The 15,329-nt window shown below is 37.1% G+C and overlaps 1 protein-coding gene across 8 annotated transcripts in view; it reads left to right on the forward strand.

Annotated features, from left to right (window-relative positions):
- DMD (dystrophin) overlaps nucleotides 1-15,329 on the forward strand; it is a 2,428,671-nt gene that overhangs the window by 390,852 nt on the left and 2,022,490 nt on the right. The gene's annotated exons all lie outside the window — the stretch shown is intronic.

The raw sequence follows: 15,329 nt of genomic DNA on the forward strand, positions 1-15,329 counted from the left end.
TCTTTGCCCCCTCTTGGTCAGATTGGCATTGTTTATCCCACAGTAATACACCCACTTTTAAGAATGACTTAAGGAAGCTGTTTCAAGAGAAAGGATATGATAGAAGAAGACTTGAAACTTAAGAATGGAAGTAAGAACTTAGGAATGGGTAAAGAAATATGAAGATAAATATATTTCCTATGATTTTCTTAAATCCTATTGGTTGAAGCAAAAGATTTAATACTGCTTTCTGTAGTACTCAATGTATTTAAAAGAAATACTTAAGGTACCCATATTTTATAATAATGAGGGTAAAGGGACTTAAATGGAAGTAAGTATTTTTTTTTTTACGTTTCACTCAAACTGGCACAGCATTGATACCATTTGTCTGTAATAATTACAGATGTTTGTACCTCAAGTGCTATTAAGAAATCTATACAAAGTTATATACTCAAAAATACTATGAATAAATCAAAGTAGAATGCTAAGTAAATGTCCAAGTGACCCAAAGGGAGATAAGAAAAGAAAAACAGTGGAACATGAAATAGACAACAGCAATGACAGCAAAAACAAATAAGGTGGCAGACTTAAGTCTCAACTTATCAATAATTACCTTGCATGCTAATGGTATAAACATACCAATTAATACACAGAGACTGACAGAAAGGAGAAATAACCTGATTCAGCGATTTGCTGTCTGCAAGAATCCCAGTTCAAAAACAGTGACATAGTGAGGTCAGAAGTAAAAGGGTGGTAAATGACATGCCATGTAAATATTGATCAAAATGAACAGGAGTGGTTATGTTAATATCAGATAGAATATATTCCAGAGCAAAGGAAGTCACTAGAGACAAAGAGGGACACAAAGATAAAATGATCCATCGTTAAGATGATATAATGATCTTACATATGTATATACCAAATAATGAAACCTCAAAATACATGAAGTACCTCCTTCTCCCCTCTCTTTCTCCGCCGGCCCGCCGCGCGGCGCCCAAGCCCCGCAGCAGCCGAGCCGCCCGACCTCCTTCTCCCCTCTCTTTCTCCGCCGGCCCGCCGCGCGGCGCCCAAGCCCCGCAGCAGCCGAGCCGCCCGACCTCCTTCTCCCCTCTCTTTCTCCGCCGGCCCGCCGCGCGGCGCCCAAGCCCCGCAGCAGCCGAGCCGCCCGACCTCCTTCTCCCCTCTCTTCCCCCTCCTGCTCCCGCTGCTCTCCAACCACCACGGTGCCCTCTTCCCCCGCCTTCACCGTGCTCCTCCGCCACCAGCCTCGACAGCCTTGCCGCCCTCACCTTTCCTCCTCCAGAACAGCTACTGGGGGAGTGGAGATAATACAGAGTAGCTCCCGGAGCCACGACGGAGATCAAAGGGACAACGTACCCCATCCTGGAACGGCTGACTATCTGGGAGAACCAGCTCCGGTGAGATCACCAAGGGGCACGGGCTTTCCTGGGTGGGACGGCAAGCAAACGGAGTCCCTCCCTTCCACCTTCCTGGGCCAGCTGGTAGAATTGGACAGGCGGTCCTCTTAGGCCGCGGCGGCTGGTGCCCCCACCACACGAGGCCCCCCGGAACAACTGAGATAGTTGGGTCGGAAATCCCCAGACTGCGGAGAACAGTGACCGGGGGATCCCTTCCAAACACGTGACTCCCCCGTTGGCTGGGAACAGTGTACTCTCCCGGGCTGTGACAGCTGGCGCCCTCCCGCCACGCTTGGTGCCCCGGGCCGACTGGCTAATTTGGCCGGACGCTCTCCTGTGCTGCGACGGCCGGCGACCCTCCCCGCGTTTGGAACCCCAGGCCGGCTGGCATTCTTCCAAGACGCTTCGGTTGCCGAACCTCCCCTACGGCGAGAGTTTTCCAGAGTTGAGGGACCCACAGCAACTTTCGCTGGTGGAACCCACAGACAGGCGTGTGCCACGCGCGCCACCTACTGGGCAGGATAGGAAGAACAGAACCCAGAGATTGCGCAGAAAAATCTTTCAAGCTGTGGGGTCGAACACCCGGGGAAATCTGACTAAATGCCCAGACGCCAGCAGAAGATAACGGATCACGCTCAGAAAATTGAACATATGGCCCAGTCAAACGAAGAAACCAATAGTTCAAATGAGATACAGGAGCTGAAACAACTAATGCTGAATATACGAACAGAAATGGAAAACCTCTTCAAAAATGAAATCGATAAATTGAGAGAGGACATGAAGAAGACATGGGCTGAACATAAAGAAGAAATAGAAAAACTGAAAAAACAAATCACAGAACTTATGGAAGTGAAAGATAAAGTAGAAAAGATGGAAAAAACAATGGATACCTACAATGACAGATTTAAAGAAACAGAAGATAGAATTAGTGATTTGGAGGATGAAACATCTGAATTCCAAAAAGAAACAGAAACTATCCGGAAAAGAATGGAAAAATTTGAACAAGGTATCAGGGAACTCAAGGACAATGTGAACCGTACAAATATACGTGTAGTGGGTATCCCAGAAGGAGAAGAGAAGGGAAAAGGAGGAGAAAAACTAATGGAAGAAATTATCACTGAAAATTTCCCAAATCTTATGAAAGACCTAAAATTACAGATCCAAGAAGTGCAGCGCACCCCAAAGAGATTAGACACAAATAGGCGTTCCCCAAGACACTTACTAGTTAGAATGTCAGAGGTCAAAGAGAAAGAGAGGATCTTGAAGGCAGCGAGAGAAAAACAATCCGTCACATACAAGGGAAACCCAATAAGACTATGTGTAGATTTCTCAGCAGAAACCATGGAAGCTAGAAGACAGTGGGATGATATATTTAAGTTACTAAAAGAGAAAAACTGCCAGCCAAGACTCCTATATCCAGCAAAATTGTCCTTCAAAAATGAGGGAGAAATTAAAACATTCTCAGACAAAAAGTCACTAAGAGAATTTGTGACCAAGAGACCAGCTCTGCAAGAAATACTAAAGGAAGCACTAGAGTCAGATACAAAAAGACAGAAGAGAGAGACATGGAGAAAAGTGTAGAAAGAAGGAAAGTCAGATATGATATATATAATACAAAAGGCAAAATGGTAGAGGAAAATATTATCCAAACAGTAATAACTCTAAATTTCAATGGACTGAATTCCCCAATTAAAAGACATAGACTGGCAGAATGGATTAAAAAACAGGATCCTTCTATATGCTGTCTACAGGAAACACATCTTAGACCCAAAGATAAATATAGGTTGAAAGTGAAAGGTTGGGAAAAGATATTTCATGCAAACAACAACCAGAAAAGAGCAGGAGTGGCTATACTAATATCCAACAAATTAGACTTCAAATGTAAAACAGTTAAAAGAGACAAAGAAGGACACTATATACTATTAAAAGGAACAATTAAGCAAGAAGACATAACAATCATAAATATTTATGCACCGAACCAGAATGCCCCAAAATACGTGAGGAATACACTGCAAACAATGAAGAGGGAAATAGACACATATACCATAATAGTTGGAGACTTCAATTCACCACTCTCATCAATGGACAGAACATCTACACAGAGGATCAATAAAGAAATAGAGAACCTGAATATTACTATAAATGAACTTGACTTAACAGACATTTATAGGACATTACATCCCACAACAGCAGGATACACCTTTTTTTCAAGTGCTCATGGATCATTCTCAAAGATAGACCATATGCTGGGTCACAAAGCAAGTCTTAACAAATTTAAAAATATTGAAATCATACACAATACTTTCTCGGATCATAAAGGAATGAAGTTGGAAATCAATAATAGGCGGAGGGCCAGAAAATTCATAAATACATGGAGGCTCAACAACACACTCTTAAACAACAAGTGGGTCAAAGAAGAAATTGCAAGAGAAATTAGTAAATACCTAGAGGCAAATGAAAATGAAGATACAACATATCAAAACTTATGGGACACAGCAAAGGCAGTGCTAAGAGGGAAATTTATTGCCCTAAATGACTTTATCAGAAAAGAAGAAAAGGCAAAAATTCAGGAATTAACTGTCCACTTGGAAGAACTGGAGAAAGAACAGCAAACTAATCCCAAAGCAAGCAAAAGGAAAGAAATAACAAAAATTAGAGCAGAAATAAATGAAATTGAAAACATGAAAACAATAGAGAAAATCAATAAGACCAGAAGTTGGTTCTATGAGAAAATCAATAAGATTGATGGGCCCTTAGCAAGATTGACAAAAAGAAGAAGAGAGAGGATGCAAATAAATAAGATCAGAAATGGAAGAGGAGACATAACTACTGACCTCACAGAAATAAAGGAGGTAATAACAGGATACTATGAACAACTTTACGCTAATAAATACAACAATTTAGAAGAAATGGACAGGTTCCTGGAAAGACATGAACAACCAACTTTGACTCAAGAAGAAATAGACGACCTCAACAAACCAATCACAAGTAAAGAGATTGAATTAGTTATTCAAAAGCTCCCTAAAAAGAAAAGTCCAGGACCAGACGGCTTCACATGTGAATTCTATCAAACATTCCAGAAAGAATTAGTACCTACTCTCCTCAAACTCTTCAACATAATCGAAGTGGAGGGAAAACTACCTAATTCATTCTATGAAGCCAACATCACCCTCATACCAAAACCAGGCAAAGATATTACAAAAAAAGAAAACTACAGACCAATCTCTCTAATGAATACAGATGCAAAAATCCTCAATAAAATTCTAGCAAATCGTATCCAACAACACATTAAAAGAATTATACATCATGACCAAGTAGGATTCATCCCAGGTATGCAAGGATGGTTCAACATAAGAAAATCAATTAATGTAATACACCATATCAACAAATCAAAGCAGAAAAATCACATGATCATCTCAATTGATGCAGAGAAGGCATTTGACAAGATTCAACATCCTTTCCTGTTGAAAACACTTCAAAAGATAGGAATACAAGGGAACTTCCTTAAAATGATAGAGGGAATATATGAAAAACCCACAGCTAATATCATCCTCAATGGGGAAAAATTGAAAACTTTCCCCCTAAGATCAGGAACAAGACAAGGATGTCCACTATCACCACTATTATTCAACATTGTGTTGGAAGTTCTAGCCAGAGCAATTAGGCAAGAAAAAGAAATACAAGGCATCAAAATTGGAAAGGAAGAAGTAAAACTATTTCACTGTTTGCAGACGATATGATACTATATGTAGAAAACCCAGAAAAATCCACAACAAAATTACTAGAGCTAATAAATGAGTACAGCAAAGTAGCAGGCTACAAGATCAACATTCAAAAATCTGTAGCTTTTCTATACACTAGTAATGAACAAGCTGAGGCGGAAATCAAGAAACGAATCCCATTTACAATCGCAACTAAAAGAATAAAATACCTAGGAATAAATTTAACCAAAGAGACAAAAAACCTATATAAAGAAAACTACAAAAAACTGTTAAAAGAAATCACAGAAGACCTAAATAGATGGAAGGGCATACCGTGTTCATGGATTGGAAGACTAAATATAGTTAAGATGTCAATCCTACCTAAATTGATTTACAGATTCAATGCAATACCAATCAAAATCCCAACAACTTATTTTTCAGAAATAGAAAAACCAATAAGCAAATTTATCTGGAAGGGCAGGGTGCCCCGAATTGCTAAAAACATCTTGAGGAAAAAAAACGAAGCTGGAGGTCTCGCGCTGCCTGACTTTAAGGCATATTATGAAGCCACAGTGGTCAAAACAGCATGGTATTGGCATAAAGATAGATATATCGACCAATGGAATCGAATAGAGTGCTCAGATATAGACCCTCTCATCTATGGACATTTGATCTTTGATAAGGCAGTCAAGCCAACTCACCTGGGACAGAGCAGTCTCTTCAATAAATGGTGCCTAGAGAACTGGATATCCATATGCAAAAGAATGAAAAAAGACCCATCTCTCACACCCTATACAAAAGTTAACTCAAAATGGATCAAAGATCTAAACATTAGGTCTAAGACCATAAAACAGATAGAGGAAAATGTTGGGAGATATCTTATGGATCTTACAACTGGAGGTGGTTTTATGGACCTTAAACCTAAAGCAAGAACACTGAAGAAGGAAATAAATAAATGGGAGCTCCTCAAAATTGAACACTTTTGTGCATCAGAGAACTTCATCAGGAAAGTAGAAAGACAGCCTACACAATGGGAGACAATATTTGGAAACGACATATCAGATAAAGGTCTAGTATCCAGAATTTATAAAGAGATTGTTCAACTCAACAACAAAAAGACAGCCAACCCAATTACAAAATGGGAAAAAGACTTAAACAGACACCTACCAGAAGAAGAAATACGGATGGCCAAGAGGCACATGAAGAGATGCTTAATGTCCCTGGCCATTAGAGAAATGCAAATCAAAACCACAATGAGATATCATCTCACACCCACCAGAATGGCCATTATCAACAAAACAGAAAATGACAAGTGCTGGAGAGGATGCGGAGAAAGAGGCACACTTATCCACTGTTGGTGGGAATGTCAAAGGGTGCAACCACTGTGGAAGGCAGTTTGGCGGTTCCTCAAAAAGCTGAATATAGAATTGCCATACGACCCAGCAATACCATTGTTAGGTATCTACTCAAAGGACTTAAGGGCAAAGACACAAACGGACATTTGCACACCAATGTTTATAGCAGCGTTATTTACAATTGCAAAGAGATGGAAACAGCCAAAATCTCCATCAACAGAAGAGTGGCTAAACAAACTGTGGTATATACATACGATGGAATATTATGCAGCTTTAAGACAAGATAAACTTATGAACCATGTAATAACATGGATGGACCTAGAGAATATTATGCTGAGTGAATCCAGCCAAAAACTAAAGGACAAATACTGTATGGTCCCACTGATGTGAACGGACATTCGAGAATAAACTTGAAATATGTCATTGGTAATAGAGTTCAGCAGGAGTTAGAAACAGGGTAAGACAATGGGTAATTGAAGCTGAAGGGATACAGACTGTGCAACAGGACTAGATACAAAAACTCAAAAATGGACAGCACAATAATACCTAATTGTAAAGTAATCATGTTAAAATACTGAATGAAGCTGCATCTGAGCTATAGGGTTTTTTTTGTTTTTGTTTGCTTGTTGGTTTGTTTGTTGTTGTCGTTTTTTACTATTATTACTACTTTTATTTCTTTTCGTTATATTAACATTTTATATCCTTTTCTGTTGTGTTGCTAGTTCCTCTAAACCGATGCAAATGTACTAAGAAACAATGATCATGCATCTATGTGATGATGTTAAGAATTACTGAGTGCATATGTAGAACGGTATGATTTCTAAATGTTGTGTTAATTTCTTTTTTTTTTTCCGTTAATAAAAATAAAAATAAAAAAAAAAGTCACACCTACAAAAAAAAAAATACATGAAGTAAAACTGATACAGGTTAAAGGATAAATAGGCAAATCCACAATTATAGTTAGATAATTCATCAAGCCATTCTCAGCAATTGATACAGCTACTGGACAGAAAATCAGCAAAGATATGGAAGAAATGAATAAGAGAATCAAGCAGAAGTATCTAATTGACAAATGTAGAACATTTTCCCCAAATAGCAACAGAATGCATATTTTTCAAATGATCATGGAACATTCAGAAAGATCAACCTAATTATGGGTGGTATCTTAACAATTTTCTTCAAATTGAAATCATGGAGAATATACTCTGAGACTATAATGGAATCAAGCTAGAAATTGATAACATAAAGACAACAGGGCAATCTCCAAATACTTTGAGATTATGGCGATATACTTATATGCTATAGATCAAAGAGGAAGATCTAAAGGTAGTAAGAATGCTTAAAAATGAATATCAAAATAAAACATACAAATATGGCATTATGTAGCTAAGGCCATGCTTTGAGGGATAATTGATAGCACTAAATGCTTACATTTGAAAGAGAAAAAGTCTGAAATCAACAGTGTCGGCACCTTCCTCAAGAAACTAGAAGAACTGTAATATAAGCACAGAAAACAGAATGAAGGAAATGAAAGTTAAGAGTAGAAATCAGTAGAATTGAAAACAGAAAATGATAAATAAAATCAATGAAACAGAAAGCTGGCTCTTCAAAAATATCAATAACAAAGATAAAACTCCAGCAAGATTGACAAAAATGGAAAGAATGACACAATTCCCCAGTATCAGGAATGAATCAGGGGATTCCATTACAGAACTTGCAGCCATTGAAAGGGCAATAACAACTTTATGCAGCTTTATGCAGAAATGGACTAATTCCTTGAAAATCCAAAATTGTACAACTCAAGCAAGATGAAATTGATAATCTGGACAGCTTTACAACCATTAAAAATTTAATTTTTTACCCAAAAATGTAAAGAATTAGCACGTTTCACCCCATTTGTACCAAAAAATATAAGAAAAGGCAACGTTTCCCACGTGTTGGCATCATATGTGCCTCGTGCCAAAATCAGACATAGACAACATACAAAGAAAGCAAACACAGACCAATGTCTCTAGTGAAATTATATGCAAAAGTACTCCAGTATATATTAGTAAATTGAATGCATCAATATGTAAAAGACCATGTTCCATGACCAAATGGCATTTATTTTATGCCGGCAAGGCTGGTTCAACAGGTAAAATTAGTCACTGTAATCCATCATGTATAAAAGACTAAAGGAGAAAATATCATATGGTCATCTCAATTGACACACACAAAAAAGCATTTGATGCAATCCGACATACATTATCAAGAAGATAATTCTCAGCAAGCCAGGGTTAAAAGGGCACTTCCACCAATGGATAAAGAACACCTGTGAAACATCTCCACCTAACAGCGTACTTAATATTGAAAGGCTGAATGCTTTCTCCCTAAGTTGGATAACAAATCATAGATGTCCGCTTTCCCCACTCATGTTCAAGGAAATAGTACTGGACGTTCTAGCCAGTGCAAAAGGGCAAGAAAAAATACAAAGGCATACAGATTGGAAAGGAAGAAATAAAATTGTCTTTATTTGCAGGTGGCTGCTTGTCTGTGTAGAGACTCCCAAGGAACCTATAAACAGGTTCCTAGAACTAATAAGTGAGCTCAGCAAGGTCACAGGATATAACAATATTCAAACAGCAGTCACACTTCTGAATGCTGAAATTGAACGTGCAGAAATCAAAATACCATTTATAATCAGTCCAAAAGAAAGTCAATTACACTGGTATACCCATAACAAAATATGAATGGGATCTATATGTTACAATTTAAAAAAATGTTGATGAGAGAAATCGAAGACCTAAATAAGCGAGAGAGATATACTGTATTCATGGATTGGAATGCTCAGAGTAGTGAAGATGTCATTTCTTCCCAGTTTGATTTATAGATTTACTGACATTACTATTAAAACACCAGGAAAATTTTATTTCAGTGAAGTTTATTCTAAAATTATCTAAAGTGTTTTGTTCCTAGAATAACCAAAACACTTTTGAGAAAAAAAAGGTAGGAGAAATGGCATTACTGGATTTTTTAAAACTTTTTACTTTGAAGGGTTTTCCAACCTGCAGGGCAGTTACAAAAATATTACATATATGTAATTACATATATGTAAAATATTACATATATGTAATTACATATAAAAATATTACATATATGTATACATTCGGGAACTCTAATATACCCCTACCTCCCTCAGATACATTTTGCCACATCTGCCGTATCATTCTATCTATATCTATCCATCTATCTATCTGTCTTTCTGTCTCTGTATCAGTCTGATTTCTGAACACTGAAATATAGGTTGTATATATCATGCTCCTTGATCACTTAAAACCGCTGTGTATGAACAAGGATATTTACTTATGTAACCACCATCAGTGCAGTTTATCAAGTTGCCTTTAAGACTATATAGCTATAGTGACCAATACTGGGTACATTTCATAGAAGACTAGGACACATGGAAAAGTAGAACAGAGAACCCAGAAATAGATCCAAGCAACATTACCAACTGATTTTTAGCAAAGGTGTAAAAGCAGCTCAATTGAGGAAGATTTGTGTTTTCAACAGATGGTGCTGGAGCCATTGGACTCCCAACATAAAACATAGGAAACCTGAACCCAGGCCCCTCAGCTCATACCCAGATTCACAGATTAGAGTGATACCACTTTTATCTTCCTTAAATCAGTCACGTTCATATTATCTTTTCTTACACTGTCCGATAGAGCACTCAGTTGCAACGCGTGGCTGCTGAGCACTTGAAATGCAGCTGGTCTGACTCAAGATGGGCTGTAAGTATAATGCACATAATAGATGTTGAACATTTGGTATGGGGAGAAAAAAAGAATGTAAAATACCTCATTAATAAATGTCTATTGATTACAAGTTAAAATGATAATACTTTGTGTGTGTTCCGTTAAATAAAATGTTGTTACCCTTAATTTCACCTGCTTCTTATTACTTTTGTAATGTGGGTATTTGAAAGTTTTAAATTACATATGTTTCTCACCTCATATTGCCATTAGCTGGCCCTGGTCTTGTCTCTAACTTCCAATTTCAGTTTCTTCCTTTTTAAGTGAGAAATATCCCTGTGAAGAAATCTGCATATAGAGTTGAGGCTTTCTCAGTGGTTTACATTTGTCTGACCAGATATATGAACCTTCTTTTTTGAAACGGTACTTGGGGATTATTTTGAAAGTATTCAATTTTCTTTGTATAAATAAAATTACTTTGGTGATTATATTTACTTAAGAAATAAATATTGAGCAGACCTGTTCTATTTACTAGGGAATTACAAAGCCCTGCCCTTATGGAACTTACTTTGTCAGTTGATACAATTTTTGCTTAATTTTATAAATACAGAAATAATTATAGCTGGCTTACCTAAATTGACTTGGGTACATCCTCATCTTTTGGGAGCAGACTCTTGTGGACCTACTAGGGAGTTTTCTATTATCTAAAAGTATTCACCTTGCCTTAGGCATTAGCTCGCATGCTTTCCAGAAGGAGTGTGGTCTTTGTTAATACGTCAAGTTTTCTAAGTAGGCAAGGGTTCATGCAAGTCAGTTCAGAGATCCTCTTCTGTATGTTGCCATACTGCCTGATTGCTTATCTGACTCCATTTCTCAACTCCGAATTCATCAAGAATCTTAACTTATCATTTGTACCTATGTCAGCAATTGGTAAATGAGAAGTGGCATAAAAACTGTCTGATGAATGAGAGATTCTCAGAAAATATTGAGTAAACGTTTGAGCCAGTCAGTCTCACAATTCAAGCCAGATGTCCCCTTGTGGTATATTTTGACAGTTGACTTTTATTCTTTAATTTGTGTGTCTGGGGATTGCCTGGATGGAAGTGGCGGTTTTTTCAGTCCTTTAAAACAAACACCTGAAATCAGTCTGCACTCTCGAGGCATTTTTTCATGTTGTTTAGAAATAAATTTAATGGGGTTCTTTAACTGGATGCAGAAGAGAAGTAAGCCATCATTATCAAATGGTTGTTAACCCTGTCAATAAATTGGTCGCTCTAGGGCATAGAGAGCATTTGTATTGTTTCAGTGGCCTCAGTGTACAGTAAATTTGCTCCAATAAATAGTAACTAAAGCAGTTTCCTTGACAGTTACATTATCTATCTATGGATTTTCATAAATATATATACAGCTTTTAGAATGCTGACAGAGCTGTTACGTAAACTGGTGTTTCATTGCAATTGTATGAATAGTGATTTGTTTTTTTCTGTTTATTAGTTAATAGAAACGTTTATGTAATTGGGAGGCCCCAGTGGCATCAAAGGCAGATGGGAGGAAAAATAAATGTTAGAAAGGCTTCTGAGAACATCACAGAATCGGTAGAGACTGAGAAAAGAGTCTTGTAGAGAATCAATAAAAATCTCTCATTTGCAAATTAAAAAAAAAATACTCAGGCATTTCCATATATTTTTGGCCAGTTGCTTATATAATCCCTTTTCTCTAATACTTTTTACTTGAAATGCTCAGCCCTAAAATTGTGTATTTGACTTAGGGAATCTACCTGTCTCCTTTATGCCTTACTTACTTATTGATTTTGTCTCCATTATCAGCAAAAGTTTCTCCCATTCAGTATTCCTGGAAGACCCGTAGCTGCACTCTAAGTATCATCAACATGTCTCAATGTAAAAGTTGGTTCCTGTAACTTTTCTGGCAATTTTGGTAGTTACCCCTCTTCTACATTTTGGTATTCCACAATTATTTTCTAGTTTCTTCTATCTTCTGTTTACCTGTTTTTGTTTGAGTTTTCTTCCTGAAGAGGCCTCATTTAGTTTGTATCTGTGATACCAGTATCTTCCCAAAGTATTTACTTACCCTGACATTTCCAAAAATGATGAATTTAAATTTATCTTAAGGCAATTCATTTTATGAGGGAAAAACACCCAGTATCAAGATTTTTCTTGGAATTAATTTCAAATCCTCCAAGTTACGGCTTGTGATTCAAAGATTCTACCCAACACCTGAAGCCTCTACATTCCCAGTGTCATAAACTGAGAATTGAAAATCAAAAGATCTCAAAATTCCTTCTGATGTTAAAAAAAAAAAAAAGTGTACTGAGTAAAGTCACTTCTCTATTCTTGGTATTAAATTGCATTTTGGTAATGGGGGCAGCCATGTTGTATATATGTTTGCTTTTAGTGATAAGCCAGATTTTGACTAGATAATTTCATTTCAGTACATTGTGTAGAACCCTGGAAATACATAAGTAAAATATTTAAATACCTAAGTACACGCAAGCACAGACACACTAAGCTCTTCTCCCCCTCCACCAGTCTTTCTTATTATCTTAGATTTCAAGAGTTGTCATGGTCTTAAATTCCCAAACACAGAGAGTGTTGTTTGCCTGCCAAAATTATTTTTATCAAACCATTAATAGTCCTTACTGAGTGTCAGACTTTGTTCTGAGCACTTTGTAAATATTAACTCATTTAATCCTCATCACACCTCTAAAATATACATAATGTTATCGTCGCTTTATAGAAAAAGGAAGTAAGGTACCAGAAGATTCATGAAAATGCACGTGCTTACACAGCTTCTAAGTGGTAAATGGGAACTGACCCTATGCTTTCTTGTTCCTACATCCTTTCTTTTGATTTCTGCATTTATTGTTTTCATGTGTGGTGTTGCCCAGAAAAGATGTGGTTCCCTATGCTTGAAGATAAATACATGAATTAAGCCATCTTATTTCTCCATACTCAAACTTTACCCCCACATTATTAGTTTTTTCTATGCCAAACACATTGTAAACAATGTTTTGCTCTACAGTTGATATTCTTCTGAGTGGAAATCGAGTCTAAAATAGAAGCAAACAGAATCCATATTTCAGATGAACCAACCTTTCAAAAATTTCCTGCTGGGTGTGCAGTATATGTGACTACTTCCTTCTGTGTTGGCAACTTTCCTCTAAGTCTGAATTTATTTCAAAATATATATCTACTAAAGTTATTAGTCAATTTGAAGATGTACTGAAGTCATTCCCCTTAGTGTACAATACCATGGGCATGCTTTTTACAGTGTATTCTCTATGAACAGAATCCCCTGAGGTTGAGCAGTGAGGAAGCCCTAAAAGAAGTTATTTTATTTACCTTAAAAGGCATAAAAGAGCAATAGTAGCATAAACAGGATAAAAAAGGCAATGCTTTCAGCATCCATAATCATGTATATATTTTTTGTAATGTCCTTCAGCAGAAGTTGTTGAAGCTTCAACAGCAAATCTGTAAATACAGACCTATGTTGTTGATGGTGCTTGTTCTACTTTAACTCATCTTCAAATGTGATGATTTTCTACCTTAATAATCTCGTGGATTTATCTGAGTAGATAGGAATCCTTTTATATTTGATGGACTAGTAAATGGGGACCTAGACTCATTCAAATTACTTATCTTGGTTCACACGATGAATCTGAGAAGGTCCAGCCAAGACTTCCAATCCAAGGTGGTTTTATTTTTTTGTTTTACATTATCCTATATTTGACCTGAAAAGAAGAACAGTCATAGTAGAAAGGGCAATTTGTTTAGAAGTCGGCCTAAATATATAAGCCAGGTGACATACTTTCTGGGTACATAATTTGACTAATAGCTGAGAAATCAGACAATAAATTCACTAAAATATTTGCTAGAGGAGTGACCTACAAACTTCACAGAGCAAAGTAATTCTAGGCTTTCAAACTTTAGAAACTGTCTCTCTTTATTGAATTCATCTGCTTATAGGAAATTATGCTGTGATACTGTCCTAGAAGCTTTCATTTACTTGAGTTTTGATTGCTCTTTGGGATGGAAAATACTTCTCCAATTTACCTCCAGTTTTAAAAGAAAAATCCTGTTAAACTCCCATATCTTCTAATATATCTTACTTCACTTTTAATTTCCTGCAACTTATCTTTCCTGTTAAATTATTCCTTTCCCTTTCTCGGTGATGACTGATAATTTTGAGATATGTTTCTTTCCTAACATCTGGAGTCCTATCCCACCTTTATCAATCACCTCGCTGTGGAACTCTTCCTGGCCTAAGCACTCCTGTATCTCACCATCTCCCAATTCCCGCACTAGACACCTTTCATTTCTTCATCATCCTTTGCAATCAGTTCAGAAAGCTGCTGTTCATCTGCTAAAACAATATCATTAATCACTTTCAGCAACTTTCCTTGCTTCCTATATATCAAAGCTTCAGAGCTTAGCTTATCCTTGGTTGCTGCTGCACTATAGCCTTTAATTTCGTTTTTGTTTTGTTTTTAACTCTTAGGGTCATAGCTTTCTGTCCTGTACATATTCTTTTGAAACCTCCACTTATTTAATGCCCTCGTTTGCTTCTTATGCTATGTGTACCTTCAGTCTATTGTCAGCGAATGAAATAGCATCGCACTTGACAAAATCTTCTCTTTTCCCTTCTCTTGCTTTGGTAATTATTTTGATATGTCTTTATACATAACTACTTAGAGCAAATGGGATGGGGGCAGGAAACCTACCTAAATGGATTATGGTCCAAGGTGGTCCCTCGGTTTATGAAACATTTCATTCCAGAACGTCATTTGCCTTCCTCTACATGCATCTTCTTCACACATCCCACTTTCGGTTATATTCTATATGCATCACTGTGTAACTTAAGTGTAGCCGGTTGGAATTATCCACTGTTTAGTTCATTGTTATGAATCATGCTTCCTAAAGATAGACTTGTATTCTCAAAAATGCTACAAGAAAAAGGCTGGCATTGTACTCATGTGCTCTCCACATTTCCTCACACCACAGAAATAGTCCTTCTTGGATGTTCTTGCTCATTGCAGGCTCTAAATCTTGACAGAAATAAAACCCAATGTGTTTCTGTTACAGAAGTTTAGGGGATTTCTCCTCTAACTTCTAATTCGCACTTCCAATT

This window comes from Tamandua tetradactyla, chromosome X (genome assembly GCF_023851605.1).
Source record: "Tamandua tetradactyla isolate mTamTet1 chromosome X, mTamTet1.pri, whole genome shotgun sequence".
Taxonomy (NCBI): domain Eukaryota; kingdom Metazoa; phylum Chordata; class Mammalia; order Pilosa; family Myrmecophagidae; genus Tamandua; species Tamandua tetradactyla.